Below are 10,549 nucleotides of genomic sequence, written 5' to 3' on the forward strand. Positions count from 1 at the left end.
CGAAACTAGAGCCTGAGTTGAAAGCAACGATCATCAAAATGTTGAAAGACAACAGAGATTGTTTTGCTTGGGATTATGATGAGATGCCTGGTCTCGGAAGAGACTTAGTCGAATTGAAATTACCAATAAAAGAAGGGAAGAAGCCAATAAAGCAAACTCCCAGAAGATTCGCGCCAGAGATTCACTCGAAGATTAAGACAGAAGTCGAAAGACTCTTGCGTTGCAAATTTATCCGAACTACAAGGTATGTCGAGTGGATTGCTAATATAGTACCTGTAATTAAAAAGAATGGCTCATTAAGAGTATGCATAGACTTTCGTGACCTTAATGCAGCTACTCCTAAAGATGAGTATCCTATGCCTGTAGCAGAAATGCTAGTAGACTCAGCCGCAGGTTTTGAGTATTTGAGCATGTTAGATGGATATTCAGGATACAATCAAATTTTTATAGCAGAAGATGATGTATCCAAGACAGCATTTCGTTGCCCAGGAGCAATAGGCACTTACGAATGGATTGTGATGCCTTTTGGTCTGAAAAACGCTGGGGCAACTTATCAAAGAGCAATGAGTTCTATATTTCATGACTTTATAGAAACATTCATGCAAGTGTATATAGATGACATCGTGGTAAAATCTACCTCGGGTATGAGTCATCTCGATCATCTAAGCCAATCATTCGAAAGAATGAGGAAATATGGCTTGAAGATGAATCCCCTTAAATGTGCTTTCTTTGTGCAGGCAGGTGATTTCTTGGGTTTCGTAGTCCACAAAAAAGGGATAGAAATCAACCAAAACAAGACAAAAGCCATTATGGAAACCAAGTCTCCATCCACGAAGAAAGAATTGCAGTCTTTATTGGGTAAGATAAATTTCTTGAGAAGATTTATCTCTAACTTAAGTGGACGCACCCAAGCTTTCTCGCCCCTATTACGGCTTAAGCAAGGAAAGTTCGAATGGAGTGCAGAACATCAAGAAGCTTTCGATCAAATAAAGCAATACTTGACGTGTCCACCAATTCTCATTCCCCCGAATGGGAAGAAGCACATGCGCCTGTATATCTCAGCATCAGATAAAACAATAGGCAGCATGTTAGCCCAAGAAGATGAGAACGGCATCGAAAGAGCCATTTATTACTTAAGTAGAGTACTCAATGATGCAGAGACTAGATATACTGATATAGAAAAACTCTGCCTTTGTTTGTATTTCTCTTGTATCAAACTTAAGTATTATATAAAGCCAGTTGACGTCTACGTTTCATCTCATTGTGATGTTATTAAACACATGTTATCTAAGCCAATACTACACAGTCGGATTGGCAAGTGGGCTTTAGCCCTTACTGAATATTCATTAATATTTCAGCCTCTCAAGGCAATGAAAGGTCAAATTGTGTCAGATTTCATTGTTGACCATGCGGTGGTTGAGAATCATCAGCATTATGTGGATTTGAAACCTTGGAAGTTATATTTCGATGGTTCAACACATAGAGAGGGTACTGGTGTTGGAATATTGATAATTTCTCCTAATGGAATTCCAACAAAGCTCAAGTATAAAATTGAAGGTCCATTAAGCTCCAATAATGAAGCTGAATATGAAGCATTGATTGCTGGACTTGAGGCTTTGTTAGAATTGGGGGCAACCAGAGTCGAAATTAAAGGAGACTCCGAATTGGTCATCAAGCAATTGACAAAAGAGTACAAGTGTATCAAAGAGAATTTGATCATGTATTTTGTTATTGCAAATAGGCTACTCAAGAAATTTGAATATGTGGAATTAAAACACGTATCAAGAGTGAATAACCAGGAAGCAAACGACTTGGCACAATTAGCCTCAGGATATAAAGTATCAAAAGAAAAGTTGGAAGAATTGATTGAAGTAAGAGGAAGAGCAATGTTTACTAAACTTTCGCCAAGTGATCTGGAGAACTCACGATTGGGTTATGCCAACAAAGAACAATTCGAGGTACTGAATATAGATTCATTAACAGACACAGATTGGAGGAGTCCAATTATTAACTATCTGAAAAATCCTTCGAAGGATACAGACAGAAAAATCAAGTATAGAGCCCTGTCATATTATCTGATGGGAAATGAATTGTTCAAGAAAACTCCAGAAGGGGTATTGTTAAAATGCTTGGGAGAAGCAGAAGCATACTTGGCTCTGTCGAACGTACATAGTGGGGCATGTGGTGCACATCAAGCAGGGCACAAAATGAAATGGCTTTTGTTTCGGTATGGGATGTATTGGCCTTCGATGTTAAAAGATTGCATAGAATTTGCAAAAGGGTGCCAAGAATGCCAAGAACACGCAGGTATCCAACATGCCCCAGCAAACGAACTAAGTACGATAGTAAAACCATGGCCTTTTAGGGGATGGGCACTAGATTTGATTGGAGAAATTCACCCCAAGTCCTCTAAAGGTCAAAGATACATTTTGGTGGGAATAGACTATTTCACAAAATGGGTCGAAGCAATACCGCTGGCAAATGTGGATCAAGAGGCTGTGATTGAGTTTATTCAAAAACATATTATATATAGGTTTGGAATCCCAGAAAGCATAACAACGGATCAGGGATCAGTTTTTACTGGACGAAAAATGCAAGACTTTGCCAGAGAAATAGGTTTCAAGTTATTTACTTCTACACCTTATTACGCCCAAGCAAATGGCCAGGTTGAAGCAGCAAACAAAATAATAATTGGTCTTATCAAGAAGCATGTAGGAAAGAGACCCAAGAATTGGCATAAGACTTTAGATCAAGCACTTTGGGCTTGTCGAACATCTCCAAAAGAAGCCACAAATACAACTCCTTTTCAGTTAACGTTTGGACATGACGCAGTACTTCCAATTGAGATATGTTTGCAATCAGTAAGAATACAAAGGCAAGCAGACATTCCTCCCAACGTATACTGGGAATTAATGATGAACGAGTTGGTAGATTTGGACGAAGACAGGCTTCGAGCATTGGAAATGATAAAGAGGCAAAAGGAAAGAGTGTCTAGAGCATATAACAAAAAGGTGAAAGGTAAAACTTTTGTTAATAATGATCTAGTTTGGAAAGTTATTCTACCTATAGATCGAAAGAATCAGGCACTTGGTAAATGGTCCCCACATTGGGAAGGACCCTTTCGAATCTTAAAAGTATTCTCGAACAATGCCTACGAAATAGAAGAGTTAGCAGAAGATCGCAGGATCTTAAGAGTGAACGGGAAATACTTGAAGAGATATAAACCTAGCATGCATGAAGTAAAGATTGCAAAGACGTAGACACTCAAAGTACTACGAAAAGCCAAAATGGTCAGGCATGTGTCAAAATATACTTCACATTGATCAAAATGGCTTTAGAATCAGAAAGAATTATGGAAAGAAAAATCAAAACACCAAAATATTCTTTTCATTGCAAGCATGGAAATACATTTCATTACAAAAAGATCCAGAAATAGGATCTGAGATTACAAAAAGAGAGGAAGGCATAGACATATAAAAAGATTAAACCTAGACTCGCTAGTTAATTCTGGCGTCTAGACCTTCCAGAGATAGCACAGGAACAGGTTCAGCTTCGAACATGTCCCTAGCCCCAGAATCACGCATTCTTCTCACTACGCCTTTCTTAAGAAAAATGTAACTAAGGAGTCTCCCGTATGGAAGACAAGTTACACTTTCTCGACGGTCCACGCCGATAGCAACAACTTTGACAAGACCTTTGAAGATCATCAAAGGTATGTTAATCTTTCTTCCCCGAATACCACAGAGAATAAACTCCAGATCTTCAACCATGATGTTATTCTCATCAATCACCCGAGGTTGAAAGTTGCCTACGAGCATTTGGTGCCAAATCCTGATGGTTTGTGCGTTGTAGCGATCACTATCCATGAGTGTTCTCAACATGATATGAGTAGTCATGCTGAAAACATTATCATCAAAAGTTGCTCCGGAGTTATTGCATCTTATGAGATTGGCAATAGTGGTGGGGGTAATGCTAAGGTGAGCATGTCGAACGGATGAATCAATGGTGGCTCTACCTTCAGGGTCCATGCGTAAAGACGCATTCATCCAAAACTCTGCCACCATATTAGGGTAGATGGCACCCTCCAGGACTTCCTCAAAGTAGAAGTTCAGTTCCTGATTAGCAAAGAGGTTTTCAATGTTAATGAAATGACGAACAAGTTCATCCTCATCAAGTCTGAACTCACCCTTGATGAGAGCTTTGAGATCGTTAAAGGAAAGAATTCCAGCCATTTCAGGAAAAAATGGTGTTTGAGAGGAAAGAGTTATGTTTTCTCTTTTTTCTGTGTTTTGGTTTGGGGAAGAAATACTTGAATGAAGAAATAAAAGTGATATGGAACCCTTTATATAGAAGGAGAATACTGAAGGTTGGTTTTACATTTTTAATGAGTGATTAGACTGCGGTTCGTTTTTCAAAGTGAGGAGTTATGGCCTCCGCCGTTTCCCGCCCTTGGAAGTTGAGAAGTAATCATTAAACTGATGCACGCACGTCTTAAAAACCAACGTTTTGGAGAAAATGACGTCACTTTTAATAATGATTATGGCTAGAAGAAGTGGAAACGTCAAGTCTAGAGGCAAGAGTGCTGCGAAGGATGTTCAGGTTTTACATGTTGCATTTAATAAAAGCACTATAGGAAATCTAAAGATATATTTGGCAGAAAATTGAAAGATTTGTTAAAATTAATGCAAGCAAATATTATAGATAGAAATGGGAGTCAGGCGTACAAATATTATATGTCTACAGTGGCCTCGATTACAAAATAAAGGTGCAATAAGTAACAAGATCGAAAACATTTAGTTGAAATCCTCAGGGAGATCCTTTTTGATCTTCAGATATTGAGTCTCCCATGAAGACATGCGAAGTTCAATTAGTGCCCGGTGTTTCTTCAGCTTTTCGATTTCTGGCACTAACTTTTGTGCAGCTTCGAAATGTTTCATTCCTGACTGCACCACTTCGAGCAAGTCTTGTTGATTGGACTTTTGTAGGACTGCTTGACAACTTTCAGCCTCCTTTATTTTACCCTCGAGAACTTTGATTTCTTGTTTCCAAGAGCCGATTTTCTTCTCATAATCATCAATGGCCTTCTGATTTTCTGAATGTTTGAGCCTGAGGGCCTCACCTTGTTTCGTTGCGTCCATAGCAAAATTCCATGAAGAGTCATGAGAGGCTTTTTTCTCAGATAACTCTTTTTCGACATTTTGCCTTCGAAGGATGTTAACTTGGAGTTGCTCGAGTAAAGAGCCCAGCAGAACAATTACCTCTGAAACTTCTGTGGAAACTTGGAGCAAATCTACTTTCTTTAGAAGTTGATTTAAGTTGTGGCTCTTAATAGGGTCCCGGTTGAGAACATCTACAAGATTGACCCCAAAGAATCTTTCTTTTATTTGTCGAAGAAGACTGGGAATATCTTCCTTGTCACTAGAGTCTGCAGTAGCAGTTGCTGAGACATTAAGCTCCGGAGGCGAAGGAGTATTCACATTCATAATGGCCTTTAAGAAACTGAGAGGATCAGTTTGCTTAAGTTGTTCAAGTTCTGAAGGAGTAAGCTTTGCAGGGGCAGGCGTCGAAGTTGTCTCATGAATGGTTTTGGCGTCAAGAGTTGAAGTTCCATGAGAAACTGGTTTTTCAGGCTGAGAAATTTCTTCCATAGCATCTTTCTCCGATGCGGAATCTTCGTTGCCATGTGATTGCTGATTCACATTATCGCTGCCTGAGAATGGATGATCCTCTTCCAAATTTTTGCCTTGATGGGTAGGTGGGGATTCGTCAGTGGAGTGGCTTTCTTCGACTGGTTCAGTAGGCAATATGGTAGCAATTGGCCTAACGTCTTCGAAGACTGGTGAAAGAACGCGAGTTTGATTTTGAGAGGTACCTATGTTAAACAGAGCAAAGTTATTCAAAAATAAATAAACTTTTGAAGAGTTTAGTTAACGAAAGTTAGAGTTTGACAACTACCATAAAGTTTGTCAACATCAATGGTGAGGCCAGGGTCTTTAAAACCGGAAGTAGCAGTGCCAGCATCATCCTGCAATAACAAGGTAAAGTGTCAGTACAATTATTTAGTTAAAATCACAAGATAATATGTGGGACAAACCCAAAGTACCTTGGGAGGAATATTGTCTGGACTTGAATTATGGCTTTCCACAACGAAAGCATTACTAGAAGCTTTCAAAGGAGACTCTTCAGAGGACGCTTTATCACCAGGAGAAACAGCTTTGGAAGGACTTGCCTTTCTCCCTTTTCTCGAAGGGGTAACAGCTTTGTATTTCTTCTTCTGTCCTTGTCTAGTTTGAGGAGGGGATTTTATCTTCGCCATCCGAACCAGTGGTCGAAGAAGCTTTACGCTTCGAACCCGTTGGGGGTTTCGAACTCTGGCAAGTGGAAAATGAGAAAGATGAATACTAATCACATGTTGTACAAGATTGAGAGTATGGGATAAGTATGTACCGTGGGCTTCTTATCGGTGACGAGGGAGTCACTCCCACTTGGTTTATTGCTTTTAGATGTCCCAGAGTCTTTTGGGGCAGAAGCTTCCTTGATTTTCCTCCTTCGTGCAACAGCTGTAGTTGAGACTGAAATCAGTATATCAATAAAGAAAAGATAAGTCAGTCGAAAAGATTGCCTTAATCCAAACCTTCAGGTATTGGAGTCAGGACACGAACGTGTTTAAGATCTATATGAACATGTCCTTTGAAAGTATCCAAGGTATGCTTAGTCGGAACCACTCGTTCAGCGTGTTTTCTGGTACTCTCTTGAAGAATTTTGAGAGCATTCCCACACACGAACCAGTCTGGGAAAGGAGGACTTAGAGCCACACCAAAATCAGCACTTGGTAGTGGGGGGAATTTTGGAGGATTGAGTTTGAAAGCCACTTCATAACGTAGTTCTGGTCGAACATACGAGGGCAATTTCAACTTATTTAGTTTGGCGGAAAACTTTTCGCGCAAAGTAACTGCAGCCTCACGAACAGTTCGACTAAGATCATCAGGCCTATAGATAGTTTCAAAGAATTTTTGAAAAGCTTGGATTTCTTTAATATGAGTGGAAGTACCTTTTTGGAAGTTCTCCTGCACATCATTGAAAGTTGCAGTTAGTTCCTGAGCAAGGTTATCAGCATCAAAAATTTGAGAGCTATAATACTCTGTCCACCATTGATGAAAATCTGGTGTAGAGTAAAAAGAAGGTTCAAAAGGAATAGGAGAAAGATTGGCGACGTCAACATATTTGTCGATTTTTTGTTCACATTCCTCTTCAGTCAAATACAAAGTGTGGAAACACATATGGTTTCTTTTCTCATATAAGCACTTGGGTGTTATTTGAGTTAACCCAAATTGTCTTGAGACCAAATTCGGTTGATAGCACATGAGGATACATTGACCCTTTGATGGTCGAAGACGGTGGGAAAATAATCTTGGGGTCAGAAAGGCTTCCCAAATTTCCATAGATTCAGTTTGTTGATCCTGAGATGTTGGTGGAAATTTTCGAGTAAACCATTCAGGACCTATTGTTCTGTGTACAAATGGGGCCATGGAAGGATCGAACTGATCACGCCGAGCAAACATCATTGAATACGCCAAGAAATGTTCATGAAGCTTTCCCATTTCCTCTTTTGGAGTTAGGTAAGCTAACCTGGTCCCTTCTATAGTTCGATTTTTGATTGTGCTATCTTCCTCATTGACATCTCCTCGAAAAGGAAGATAAGTTTCGAATATGGCATTGAGCCACAGTTGCAATAACCAAAAAGGACCAGCATAAAGTAAACTGCCAGATTTGAAATTCTTGGTAAGATTCGCAGCTTCACTAAGGTTTTCGTAAAGAGACCCTAGAAGTAGTTGGCTGAGGTTGAGCTTTTTCCCAGCATGCAATTGATTAGCCATGCAAAGGTACCTTTTCGCAACTTGGATAGACCTTGAACAAAAGGCGCATCGTGAAAGCCATAATGCTAGAAAAGCAATATGCTCTTCATCAGATACTGTCGCTTCAGTGGTAATATGATGCTTCTGGATGAATGCCGTATAAGTGACTTGCGAATCGTTAAAACCAATAGTGTCATCATCCATTTCATTGGGGTCGAAGGTTTCGCCAGTTGGTCGAAGTCCCGTAATAGCAGCCACATCAAAAAGCGTGGGGGTAACCATTCCACATGGGAGATGGAAGGTGTTGTGAGAAGCATCCCAAAAATGAACCGCTGCTACTAGCATGGGTTGGTTGTATTCTAAACCCGTTCTTGACAGTTGAATCAAATCATATATTCCTAATGCTTTCCAGAAGGATCCTTTTTGTTTCTCTACCCTTTCTAGCCAAGCATAATACAAATCAGGATCTTTGGCTAAAGGAAATGACCTAAACACTTTTACAGAATTGGTCATATAGTTTAACCTAATTTTGGCTAAAGCTAAAGGGGTTGCAGTTGAAGTTTCCTCTACATTAGTAGATTTGCCTAAAGGAGAACGACCGTCTTCATCTATCCTAACTTTGCTAACTATTGGTCTAGTTTTATAGTAAGCAGGGAAAAACTTATTCACGGATTGGATATTTTCACTCGGTAACGGACCCATAAAGGCAAGAGTTTTTCCAGAGAGTTCAAAGGGAATGATTACCTGGGAAGCGTAAATAGCGCGTATCTCTTCAGTGTTAGGGTTTGGAACGAACTCTCGTTCCCCAGAACGTGTCGTTGATTGGAGCTTCAAAGCAGGTTGAAGAACATTTGAAGATGAAGCCATGAAGAAATTTTTGATTAAAAGAACAAGATTCTGAAAAGAGTAAAGATGTTTAAATTTTTTGGAGAAGAAGATGAATGAAAGGCGGTATAGATACACAAGATCAAGTATTTAAAGGTTTAACGGAAACCCTTTTAAATCTTTTGGGTAAAACCCGAGAGACACATGGCGGTTGGTGATTTAATCCAATGGCGGTTGAATAAGTTAGCCTTACTCCTAGTATATAGGAATAATGATCAGGAAGTAAGGATAAAACGTGGGAGTGTAAGTTATGAGAAGACATCTTTGAAAATGACAAGACGTTTCGGAAACAGTGTTATCAGTGATTATGACGCTAGTCAGCAGTCTTGGAACTTTCAAGGATCATAAAAACGAAATCTTATAATGACAAGAAACGCCTATTTTTGTTAACTCTCGAAATAGGCATTTATTGGGGGCAATTTGTTAGCTGAAGATTTCGTTTCATATTGTTTGTCCTTCGAAGAGGTTGAGAATCGAAGGAAGAGATGGTTATTGATGGCCGTCCCTTAAAAAGTAAAAGAATGGCTACTGATGGTCATGCCTCGAAGATACAGACTTCTAAGTTCGTTGAAGATAGTGAACACTGAAAGACTAATGAAAGCATATGTCTTCGGGACTTAGACAAAATTTATAAAATATGTATTCAAGTATTACTACTTAGCGTGTTTTTTAGTAGTGTTTGTTTAATACACTGCCACGCGTCGAAGACGGACTCAGGCGGGAAGATTTGAAATTCGAAGACAGTATCGTAACTGTCCAAATACAGATGGCTTCGCTGGAAGTTCTGATGAGAAACGTGGCAGCAGATTAGTGTAGGACCGTTAAGGTCGAAACTAGTATAAATAGGGGTCTTTATGTTAGGATTCCGTGTGTTCATTTTGTACAAATCACTCACATATTTACTCAAGTATCAAGCGTTAAGAGAAAGAGTTCGCTGAGAAAATGTACGTATGACACCACCATTTTAATACATGTGTATTATCTTTTTGTTTTTATCTTTCAGAATTACTGCATTTCGTTTACTTCTTGCCATTTACGTTTCTGCATCTTTACTTTAACGTCATTTACTTTCGAATTACTTTCACGCTATTTACTTTCAAAGTCTTTTATATTTCTGCAGTTTAAGATTCTTTACGTTTCAATTGTCCTTTTAATTTTTATGTCATGTCACTTCGATGAAGTCATATTTATATATATAACAAAGTGATTGTCGAGACTATTTGTTCTGTTAAATCGAACAACGCTTATTGAAGAAGACAAATAATGAATATGGTCAGAACAAACATTGATAACAATCTTCTTGACTATGTGTCCTAGGATCAATCTAGTCGATCCTGCAAGTAACCAAATCATATTTATTATAGTTTGGAAGACTAGCGGTTGTTTATCGGAAATCACCGTAAACAGTGCTGAACATCAAGAAGCTTTCGATCAGATAAAGCAATACTTGACTTGTCCACCAATTCTGTCTCCCCCAAATGGGAAGAAGCACATGCGCCTATACATTTCAGCATCAGATAAAACAATAGGCAGCATGCTTGCCCAGGAGGATGAGAATGGCATCGAGAGAGCCATTTATTACTTAAGTAGAGTACTCAATGATGCAGAGACTAGATATACTGATATAGAAAAACTCTGCCTTTGTTTGTATTTCTCCTGTATCAAACTTAAGTATTATATAAAGCCAGTTGATGTTTACGTTTCATCTCATTGTGATGTTATTAAACATATGTTATCTAAGCCAATACTACATAGTCGAATTGGCAAATGGGCTTTGGCCCTTACTGAATATTCATTAATATTTCAGC

This window comes from Vicia villosa, linkage group LG4, assembly GCF_029867415.1.
Source record: "Vicia villosa cultivar HV-30 ecotype Madison, WI linkage group LG4, Vvil1.0, whole genome shotgun sequence".
In the NCBI taxonomy this organism is placed as follows: domain Eukaryota; kingdom Viridiplantae; phylum Streptophyta; class Magnoliopsida; order Fabales; family Fabaceae; genus Vicia; species Vicia villosa.